Consider the following 10849-nt stretch of genomic DNA (forward strand, 5'->3'; position numbering starts at 1 on the left):
ATGGATAAATTCCTAGAAACATACAAGCTTCCAAAACCGAACTAGGGAAAAATAGAAAATCTGAACAGACCGAATACAAGTAACAAAATTCAATCAGCAATAAAAAAACTACCCCCCCCAAAAAAAGTCCAGGACCAGACGGATTCACGGGGGCAGTCTACCAGTTGTTTAAAGAAGATTTAATATCTATTCTCCTCAAATTATTCCAAAATATGGAAGAGGAGGGACAGCGTCCATATACATTCCATGAGGCCAGCATGGCAGCTTGGTAGCTTTTGAGAAACTACCAAGCTGCGTTTCCTCAGAGCCTGTACTATCTCATATTCTCACCACAACATAGGAGGGTTCCAATCTCTCCATATCGTCACCAACACTTGTTTTCCTTTTCCAAAAAAAAACAAACAAACTGTTAGCCATCCTAGTAGGTATGAAGTGGTATTTCACTGTGGTCTCAGTGTGCATTCCCCTAATGACTAATGGTGGTGAGCATTGGTTCATGTGCTTATTGGCCATCTGTATACCTTTTTCACTTTTAAATCCCCTGACTGGTTCTTTGCGGCCTTCAGGGTGTAGCTTCAATCTCTCCTCCTCAGGTGATCTTGGCTGACCTCTCTTTCTAGCGGGGACCTTCCCATCATTGTCCCGCACTACCCCCTGCTCCTTTGCTTCATAGCGGTGGTCAGTTTATGATTATAAACTCATTTGCTTGTATGCTTTTGTCTGCTTTCCTTTTTACTTAGAGAAAAAGAATAGAACCGACATGTTGCATGGTGCCGGACAAAAGCTAGATACCAAACATGGCTGTTGAATGAGGGAATCATCCATTAAGGTAAGACAGGCACTGTGGTGTGCGTGTACAAATGGCAGCCGGGAAAGGGTGAAACTTGGATGGAGATCCACGTTCTGTGAAGAGTGAGCTCCACAAGCTGGAAGACTTCAAACCCGCGAGGAACACTTGCCTCTCACATTGCTCTAGAGCCAGAGAGTGGGTTGGAATCATTGTATATCATTGTTAAACATTGGTCATTTCTCTCTAAAAGCAATTGTGAAAATGGCTCCTTTATACTAGCCGCTCGCTCATCCACCCCCCAGCATCCACCCACCCACATCCCATCCAACATCCATCCATCTGTGCACCATCTCCTACCCGACAACCATCGCCCACCCACCTATCCATCTACCTCTCATCTTCCACTCAGTTACCACCAACCTACCTGCCCACCCTTCACCCACCATGTGCCCCCCTCCATCCCACTTACGCACCCATCCCTGGTGCTTGGGCACGGTCTTACAGCCCCCATTGGTTCCCACTACCACCTGTCCAGTTTGCTTGGCACTGTTCCCATTTGAGGCAACCTAAGGTGAAGATTACATGCATCACAAACAGTGAGGTTTCCGAGGCTTCCTTCCAGACCTCCCGGATTTGGGGGTACAGGAAGACCCAGGCCCAGCCGCAGGTTTGGTTACTCCAAAGAACAGCCTGTGGATCTGTCCGGACCCAGTGCTTCTGTGCTTGAAAATCTTTCACCATGGAGAGAGATGCAGGGTGTCTTAAAGGGGCCCTGGCCCTGTTCCCTGCACTGCATCCCCTTCTGTTTTTTTTCTCCTTGCCCCCCAGGATGGAACGTGGGCTTCAGAGCTGCTGTCGGAATCTTACTTACAGAGGAGGAAACTGAAGCCCTAGGATCTCAATGTTCCTCTGAGCCAGGGGCTACTGTTCCCGGCGTCCAGCCCAAGACTCGGAACCCTGCCAGGCATGACGGGACATGACTCTGCTGCCTGTGGGCCTTGCACTTCCCTTCCACTCAAACTAGAGGTACCAGCACACGTGCCCCGTATTTGGGAGCAAACACGGCTATTGTCCTTGTGTCTTAAACACAAGGATGGCGACATCTGTTGAACAAATCACAATGATGCCATCTGAGGGTTTAACTTGCCCTGGCTTATCGTATCCCTGGGCAGCCCCTTTTGGAAGGGTCCACATCAAATGGGAGCCAAAGCTCTGGTTCAAGAGAGAGAGATTTCCAAGAATGAGCCAGGTGGTTTAAGGGCCTGACAAGTCCCAGTAATAGAGAGTGAAATATAACCATGGGCTCTCCCCGCCTGCAGCTCTCAGCGTATCACTAACACCTTCTAGGCTGTCCTGCTGAGACTGTGTCTGCATCAAAGCATCCTGCAGAATGTTATTCCTCTTGCCAGACGAACTTGAGCTGTTTCCCAAACTCAAAATCACACCTCAGAAGAGATTGCTTTATCAATTCCCTGGCAAGTACATTTCCCGCTCTGCTGCCAACGTGTCCCCCATATCCTGCTATGGATTTGGCCTTTTGCAGACTTCTTTAGTCCATTTAGGGAAAAAAATGTACCTTGGAGATAAAAAGTAGGTTAAAGAGAGGAAATGACCATGGAAATGCAAAAAACCAAAAGGCAGTGATCGGCATGTTAAAAGTCAGTAAAATGCCATTTGAAAGGTTCTTTTTCACACTCCCTTGTAACAAGTCCAAGGGATTAACTGAGACCCGCACTGCCCCCCGGCAGTGCTAATACTCAGTGGAAAGAGTGTTTTTCTAAGTGGGCTCCATTCGCAATAACATTCTGAAGCGTGAAACACTGTAGCTGATCTCACCGGCCACCTGGACGGGCATATTTGCGAGCTTTAGAACCGGGTTTCTCCTGCATGTGTCTGTTATTGGCTCCTCATTTTCCAGCCTGGGGATCAGAGGTGGTGTCAACTGTTGGACAATCAGGGCAGCTCTTAGATTGATGAATTTCCTTTTTCCCTTTTAAAAATCACTCTGCTATGGACTCTGAGAAACAAACTGAGGGCTTCAGAGGGGAGGGGGGTGGGGGAATGGGATAGACCGGTGATGGGTAGTAAGGAGGGCACATATTGCATGGGGCACTGGGTGTTATACGCAACTAATGAATCATCGAACCTTGCATCAGAAACCAGGGATGTACTGTATGGTGACTAACATAATGTAATAAAAAAACATTAAAAAAATAAAAATAAAAATAAAAATCACTCTGCAGCAGACCAGCATTCAGGAAGATGAAGGGAACAGGAGAAGATCCCATGGTTTGCTGAGCTTTGGGGATGTCTATGAGTCTGTTTGCAACTAATTTCCAATTTAGGAGGAACCAGAAGCCAGACCTGGAATGCAGTAATATGATGACAGCTAATATTGGTCTTCTGGACAAATGACAACTGATCAAGTAAACTTTTCAAAATGTTCTTTTAAAAAAGGCACCTCACTGTATATATTAAAGTGAGTAGCAGATAGTTGAAAGATTTAAACATAAAAATCAGCCACTTTACGTATGCTGCCTCATGGTGACAAGGTGGCTGCACACCTTCAGCATCACATGTGTGTTCAAGGCATTGATAAAAGGCTGCAAAAATGACTTCCTGGAAGCCTTAGAAACTTGCACTTATATTTGATTGGTCCAAATCTAGATGTGAGGGATGCTAGGAAATAGAAATATCTTTATCTGGGCACATGGCTGCTCCCAAACAAAACCGGAGTTCTCTGTTAGTAAGAACAAATGGTAGAAAGGATAACAGGCCCACAACTAGTAGCACCTTCCCAGTGTCTTACTAATTGTTTAAGAAGATGGAAACAAGAAGGACACGTAGGTTCTAGGACTGAGGGACTGAGAGGCTGAGGACATCATTTATGGGGAAGAGGGAAACATGGGGTTGGGAGAAATCAGCACTTGTCTTTTTACCATGTTGTTTGAGACACCTAGGAGACGTCGGAGTAGAGAAATTGAGGCAGCAGTGGAATGTGTGCACCTGGAGCTCCGGGGAGTTACAGATTTGAGAGAGAGCAGCAGATGAACGAAATTTTCAAATCATGGGCTGGATGAATCCCCTGGCAAGGAAGAGAAGAAAGTCAAGGAAAGATCTGGGCCTAGGAGGGACAAAGAGCAAGGGACTACACTAGCGTAAGCGGTGAGGGCGGGGGGACCTAGGGTCTGCAGGCCTAAGGAAGGGGGCTCCAGGCGGAGGGAGTGATTCCGCGTGGGACACGGCTGCTGAGACAGTAAGAGGAAGACAGAAAACCGACCGATGGTTTTGGCAAAGTAGAAGCCATGTGGGGCCCTGAGAAAAGCTTTTAATAGTTGTCTGGTGGAGTAAAGGATGCTTTACTCAACCGTTCCCCTAAACATGCATGCTTGAGTCATTCTTTTTTTCCTTTCTGTTTTGCTAATGAAAACAATGCTACAATGACTATCTTGTGCTCTGTTCTTACTCACATGTGACAGTATTTCTTTTGGATAAGGCCTAGAAACTATTGAGCCAAAAGGCATGCATGTGTTAAATCAGTCCATATTGTCAAGTGTCTGCTGAACGATCATACCGAGTTAAACTCCCGCCCACCCTGTACGTGCCAGTTTAACACAAAGTTAAATCTTGGGTAAGCTGGTGGTTGCAAAGTACCTTGTTTTCATTTGAGTTTCATTAATTTCTTTTTTATTGGTCATTTGTGTTCATAACTTTCCCATTTTTCTTTTCATTTCTTTTTTCTTGTTCATTTATCAGAGCTCCTTTATATATGTAATTTTTTTCCAGTTTGTGGTTTTCCCTGATTTTTTAAGTGTTTTTTCTTTCTTATCTGACAAATGCAGAATTCACAGTTTTTTTTGTTTTTGTTTTTTTTTCCCCTTTCTGCTTAGAAAGGCCTCTGTCACCCCAAGATTATAAAGATTCACTCCTTTCCCTCTAGGTATTTATTTATTTATTTATTTATTTCTTAAAAAAAAAACTAAGAGTGAATCTTTGATCTATATGAGATTTATTTTGGTATCAGAAGTGAGGGTGCACTGGGTGTTATATGCAAGTAATGAATCATGGAACTTTACATCAAAAACTAGGGATGTACTGTATGGTGACTAACATAATAAAAAAATACTATTATAAAAGAAAAGAAAAAAGAAAAAGAAAAAGAAGTGGGGGTGAAAGCCAAGCTTTATTTTCCAAGTGGTTGCCCATCTGCTTCAGTATCATTGCTTAAGTAATTTGTCTTTCCCTGATTAATGTGAAATCACTGTGATTTAATACATTTCCATACATCGGTGTTTCTCTGTTCTCTCTTGTCCCATGAACCCACCTGTGAATTTGTCCATTGCTGGGCCAGTACCGCACTGTTCTAATTGCCGAGTGTTCTATATTAGGACGGGTTTCTGTTGCCAGTGATGGATTTTCCATCTTAAACTGGTTTGCGTAACAGGGAAATATGTTGATTCAAGTCACTGAAAAAGACAAGGAAGTGCTAACAGTTTCCAAGATGCTTTCTTTTTCCATCACTGGACTTTGTTCTCAGTCTGGCCAGTGGCACCAGGCTGAGGACTTCTCAGGTCCTAGTCCACCATGCCCCTCTCTCCCTGCGTCATAAGTCATGTTGCCCCCTGCTGGCACTGACTGGGTTATGTTCCTATCCCTGGGAAGGCAGGAGTCCACGCAGGGCTGGAGTCAACTTCGCTCAAGGACTTGGGCCGATGTGGGGGAAACTGGTTGCATAAAGGGAAAGTGGGCAGTGTCACCAGAAGAGAGGGATGAAAGTGAGTGGATGCGGGGTGACAAGAGCAAGAGGTAGCTCCTGTATGTTAAGATACTTTCAATACCTTGTACACTATGAACCCCTTGTTTCTCTTCAGAAATTCCCTGGCTTTTCTCATGTGAATTCTTACAGGTGAATTTAAAAACATGTTTTTTTTTTTTCAAGTTCTAAAATAAATAAATAAATAAAGCTCTTATTAGATTGAATTAAATTTATAGACGATCTCAGGAAAAAAGACATCCTTACCGTATTAAGTCATCCCACCCCAAAACACGAGGTAATTCTGTTTACTCAAATTTTCATTAATTTCTCTCAAGAGAGTTAAAAAACTTGCATATGGGTCCTGTATATTTCTCATTTACTCCTTGAGATTTTTTAAAAATTAATAGTCTTTATTTTTTTCCTCAGCAATTTTAGGTTAGCAGAAAAATGTTACAGAAACTACGGAGTTCTGGTATACCTCCCTGAATTCCCCCCCCAACTCTGCCCCCTGCCTAGAACTCCGTATTATCAACATCTTCCATTAATGAGGTACCTTTGTTACAACTGATGAACAATATTGATACATTATTATTAACTAAAGTCTACAGTTTACATTAGGGTTCACTCTGTGCCGTACATTCTCTGTACCACACAGAGTGGTTTCACTGCCCTACAAGTCCCCTGCGCTCCATCAATTCATCCCTCCTCCCCTCTGCACCAGCCCCTGGCAACCACTGACGGTCTTCCTGTTTCTACGGCTTTGCCTTTTCCAGAATGCCATATGCTTGGAGTCATAACAGCACGTAGACTTTTCAGACTGGCTTCTTCGACTTAGCAACATGCACTTAAGATTTCTCCAGGTCTTTTTTGTGGCTTGATAGCTCATTTCTTTTTATCACTGAATAATATTCCATGTATGCATGTACCACAGTTTATCCATGCCTTGGGATTTTTCAGTGTATATTTATGATGGTATTAGAAGTGAACATTTTTTTTCTTTTTTTTTTTATGATTTTATTTACTTATTCGACAGAGATAGAGACAGTGAGAGAGGGAACACAAGCAGGGGGAGTGGGAGAGGAAGAAGCAGGCTCCCAGCAGAGGAGCCTGATGTGGGGCTCGATCCCACAACGCCGGGATCACGCCCTGAGCCCAAGGCAGACGCCCAACCGCTGTGCCACCCAGGTGCCCCAGAAGCAAACATTTTCAATAATGACTCAGTTTCTGTGCCAGTTATTCACAGTTGTCTCCTAGCTCAGAAGTTGCTTCTAGAGCTTTGTGGTGATGGGGCTGGGACTCTGGAAACTTTTTTTTGCATATGTTTATATGTTATAATATGATTGCCATTGTAGTGATAATTAGCACCTCTATCACATTACATGAATATGGTTTCTTTTTAGTAAGTAGAATAATTAAGTTCTAGTCCCTTAGCAGCTTAGATGGTTGTGATACAATACTGTTGTCTATATTCACTGTGCTGTGCATTGTATCTCTAGGGCTTATTTACTGCTTGTGACTTTGTACCGTTAAACAATATCTGTCCTGTCCCTCCTCTGGTAACCACCATTTTATTCTGTTTTTATAAGTATGGTTTTTAGAAACTCCACATACAAGTGATATCACACAGTACTTATCTATTTCTGACTTAGCTCACTTAGCATAACATATTCAAGGTCCATCCATGTTGTTGCAAATGGTAGGATGTCCTCCTTTATCATGGCTGAATAATATTCCAGTGTATGTATGTACCACATTTTAAAAATCCCTTCATCCATTGATAAACACTTAGGTTGTTTCCATATCTTGGCTATTGTAAACAATGCTACAATGAACATTTTGGTGCATAGGCCTTTGCGTTCGTGCTTTCGTGTTCTTTGAATACCCAGAAGTAGAACTGCTGGATATGATAGTTCCATTTTTAATTTTTTGAGGAATTTCCACAGTGGTTGCACCAATTTGCATTTCTACCAACAGAGCACAAGTGTTCTCTTTCCTTCACGTCCTTATCTGCCCTTGTCTTTTTGTTGGGAGGTAATAACTCCCTGTGGTTTTAATTTGCATTTCCTTGACTAATGATGCAGACCATCTTTCCATGTATCTTTTGGCCATTTGGGTGTTTTGTTTGTTTGGTTTTGGGAAAAAATGTCTGTTTAGTTCTTTTGCCCATTTTTAAAGTGAACTGTTTATTATTGAATTGTAGGAGTTCTTCATAGATTTTGGATATCAATCCCTTATCTAATACATGGTTTGTAAAAATTCTCCCATTCTGTAGGTTGCCTTTCCATTTTGTTGTTTCTTCTGGTGAGCAGAAGTTTTTAAGTTTGATGTATCCTATTTGTTGATTTCTGCTTTTGTTTATGCTTAATGTCAGTTCAAAAAAAATCATTGCAAAGACCAACGCCAAGGAACTTCTTCCCTTATTTTCTTTTAGGAGTTTAATAATATCAGGTCCTATATTTCAGTCTTTGATCCACTTCAAATTAATTTTTTTGAGTGGTGTAAGATACGGGTTCAATTTCATTGCTCTGTGTGTGTTCGTTCAGTTTTCCCAACACATTTGTTGAAGAGACTATCCTCTCCCCATTGGGTGCTCTTGGCTCCTTTGTCAAATATTAATTGACTGTATAAGTAGGGGTTTAATGGGCTCTCTGGGACTATTCTGTCGGGCTATGTGTCTATTTTTGTGCCAGTACCACACTTTCTTCACGGTAGCTTTGTAGTATAGTCTGAAATCAGGAAGTGTGAAACCTCTGACTTTTAATTTTCCTGAAGATGGCTTTGGCCATTTGGGGTATTTTGTGGTGCCATACAAGTTTTAGGGCTGTTTTTTCTATTTGTGAAGATTGACCTGGGTGTTTTGATGGGGATTGCATTGAATCTATACAGGGCTTTGGGTAATATGGACCTTTTAACAATATTAATTCTTCTGGTCTGTGATGAGAGGTGCTTCCATTTGTTTGTGTTTATTTCTTTCAGCAAAGTCTTATAGTTTTTGTTATACAGATTTTTCACTTCCTTGCTTAAATTTAGTATTTTGTTTTTGATGCTATTGTGATTTGGTTAGTTTTTATCTCTTTTTCAGATTAGTCACCCTAAGTGTATAGAAATGCAACTGATTTCTGCATGTTGATTTTGCATCCTGCAGCTTTACTGAAATCATTGATCAGTTCCAACAGTTTTTTGGTTGAGTCTTTGAGATTTTCTATATACAGAATCATATAATCTGCAAATACAGTGAGTTTTACTTCTCCCTTCTCGATTTGGCTGCCTTTTATTTCTTTGCCTTGCCAAATCATTCTAGCTAGGACTTCTAGTGCTATATTGAATAGCAGTGGTAAGAGACCCACAGTGAGCAAAGAGACTGAATCACTAATCAAAACCCTCTCAACACAGAAAACTCCAGGAACCCCAGGACTAGATGGCTTCACTGGCGAATTCTACCAAACATTCAAAGAAGAATTAGTGCCAACCCTTCTCAAACTCTTCCAAAAAATTTAGAAGTATTTCCAAACTTGTTCTACGAAGCCAGCATTATCAAAACCAGATAAGGACACAAGAAAACTCTAGACCAATATTCCTGATTAATATAGGTGTAAAAATGCTCAACAAAACATTAACAAACTGAATTTAAGAACACATGAGAAGGATTATACACCATTGCCCAATAAGCCACAAGGTTGGTTCAACAGATGCAAATCAATAAATGTGATACATCACATTAATAAAATGCAAGATAAAATCACACGATCATCTGAATAGGTGCAGGAAAAGCGGTCGACAAAATACAACATCTTTTCATTATAAAAGCCCTCAGCAGATTGGATAAGGAAGGAGCATAACTTAACATAATAAAGACCATATATGACAAACCCACAACTAATCTACTCAATGGAGAAAGATGGAAAGCTTTTCCTCAAGATCAGAAACAAGGATGCTCACCCTTATATTTCTGCTTTAGAAGCTGACTGTCCGCTAGTTTCTGCTAGCAGTGGTGCAGAGCGAGCCTGAGCCTGCAGGAGGACAGACTTGTACCTTCCTTGGCTTGCTCTCCTGGTGGCATTGCCTTGCAGGGCCCTCACCCTTGCAGAGTGCTTGCTGCTGGGCTGCACTGCCTGAGCCAGCCCCTGCAGGCCCCAGCTCTGCAGACATGTCCTCTGTCTGAGCTTCCAGACCTACAGGGGACAGTGGCTTCCTGCAATTACTTTCTCTGTGTTAACCCAGTGTCCCCGTATTGATTTCCTGTGGCTGCAGTCACAAATTTTCACAAACATAACGGCTTAAAGCAACACAAAGATGTTATCTTACAGTTCTAGAAGTTAGAAGTCCAACGCCGGTCTCTCAGGGCTAAAATCAAGGTGCTGGTAGAGTGGGTTCCTTCTGGACGCTCTGGGGGAGAATCCATTTCCTGGCCTTTTCCAGCTTCAAGGGGCCACCCGCATTCCTCAGCTCACGGTCCCTTGTTCCTCTTCAAAGTAGCAGCAATACCAGACCAAGCTCTTCTCAGGTTATTGTCTCCCAGGTTCTCCCCTCCAGCCTCCTCCTGCACTTATAAAGACGCTTGTGATTACATTGGGCCCACGTGGGTACTCCAAGCTACTCTCCCTATCTTACGGTCAGCTGATGAACAACCCTAACTCCATCCATAGCCTCCATTCCCCCTTGCCAGGGAACCCGACACGCATACAAGTTCTGGGTGATAGGGGCTGGACATTGTGGGGACTTTCCTTTTCCTACCACAGTCCTCTTTTCACGTGTCCTGTTGTCCAATGCCCGTTTAGCCATTTCCTTGTATTATCTACTCTCTCCTATATTAATGGTGCGGTTCCTGTGTTTCTGCCTGATCTTAATACTTAATGGTTATTGGTTATTACATGAAAGCTTTTTATCTATCTATCCATCCATTTATCATCTACCTCTCTACCTACCTAGCTATCTATTCTTTAAACAGCCATCTTTAAATAAAAAAGATTTTATTTATTTTAGAGAGAGAGAGAGAGAAAGAGAGAAAAAGAGAGAGAAAGAGAGAGCACTAGCAGGGGGAAGGGCAGAGGGGGAGGGAGAGGGACAAGCAGACTCCCCTTGAGCAGGGAGCCCCACATGGGGCTTGATCCCAGGACCCTGGGATCATGACCTGAGCTGAAGGCAGATTCTTCACCAACTGAGCCCCTCAGGTGCCCCAGCCGTCTTTTTTTTTTTAATTGAAGTACAGGGAATCTGAATGGCCAGGGGTCCTAGCCCTGGTATCTGGAGGATCCCAGAGGGTAGTTTAGACCAGAGAGATTGTAGGTAAATAACGAGCACCT

The sequence above is a fragment of the Ursus arctos genome, unplaced genomic scaffold (genome assembly GCF_023065955.2).
Source record: "Ursus arctos isolate Adak ecotype North America unplaced genomic scaffold, UrsArc2.0 scaffold_4, whole genome shotgun sequence".
Classification (NCBI taxonomy): Eukaryota; Metazoa; Chordata; class Mammalia; order Carnivora; family Ursidae; genus Ursus; species Ursus arctos.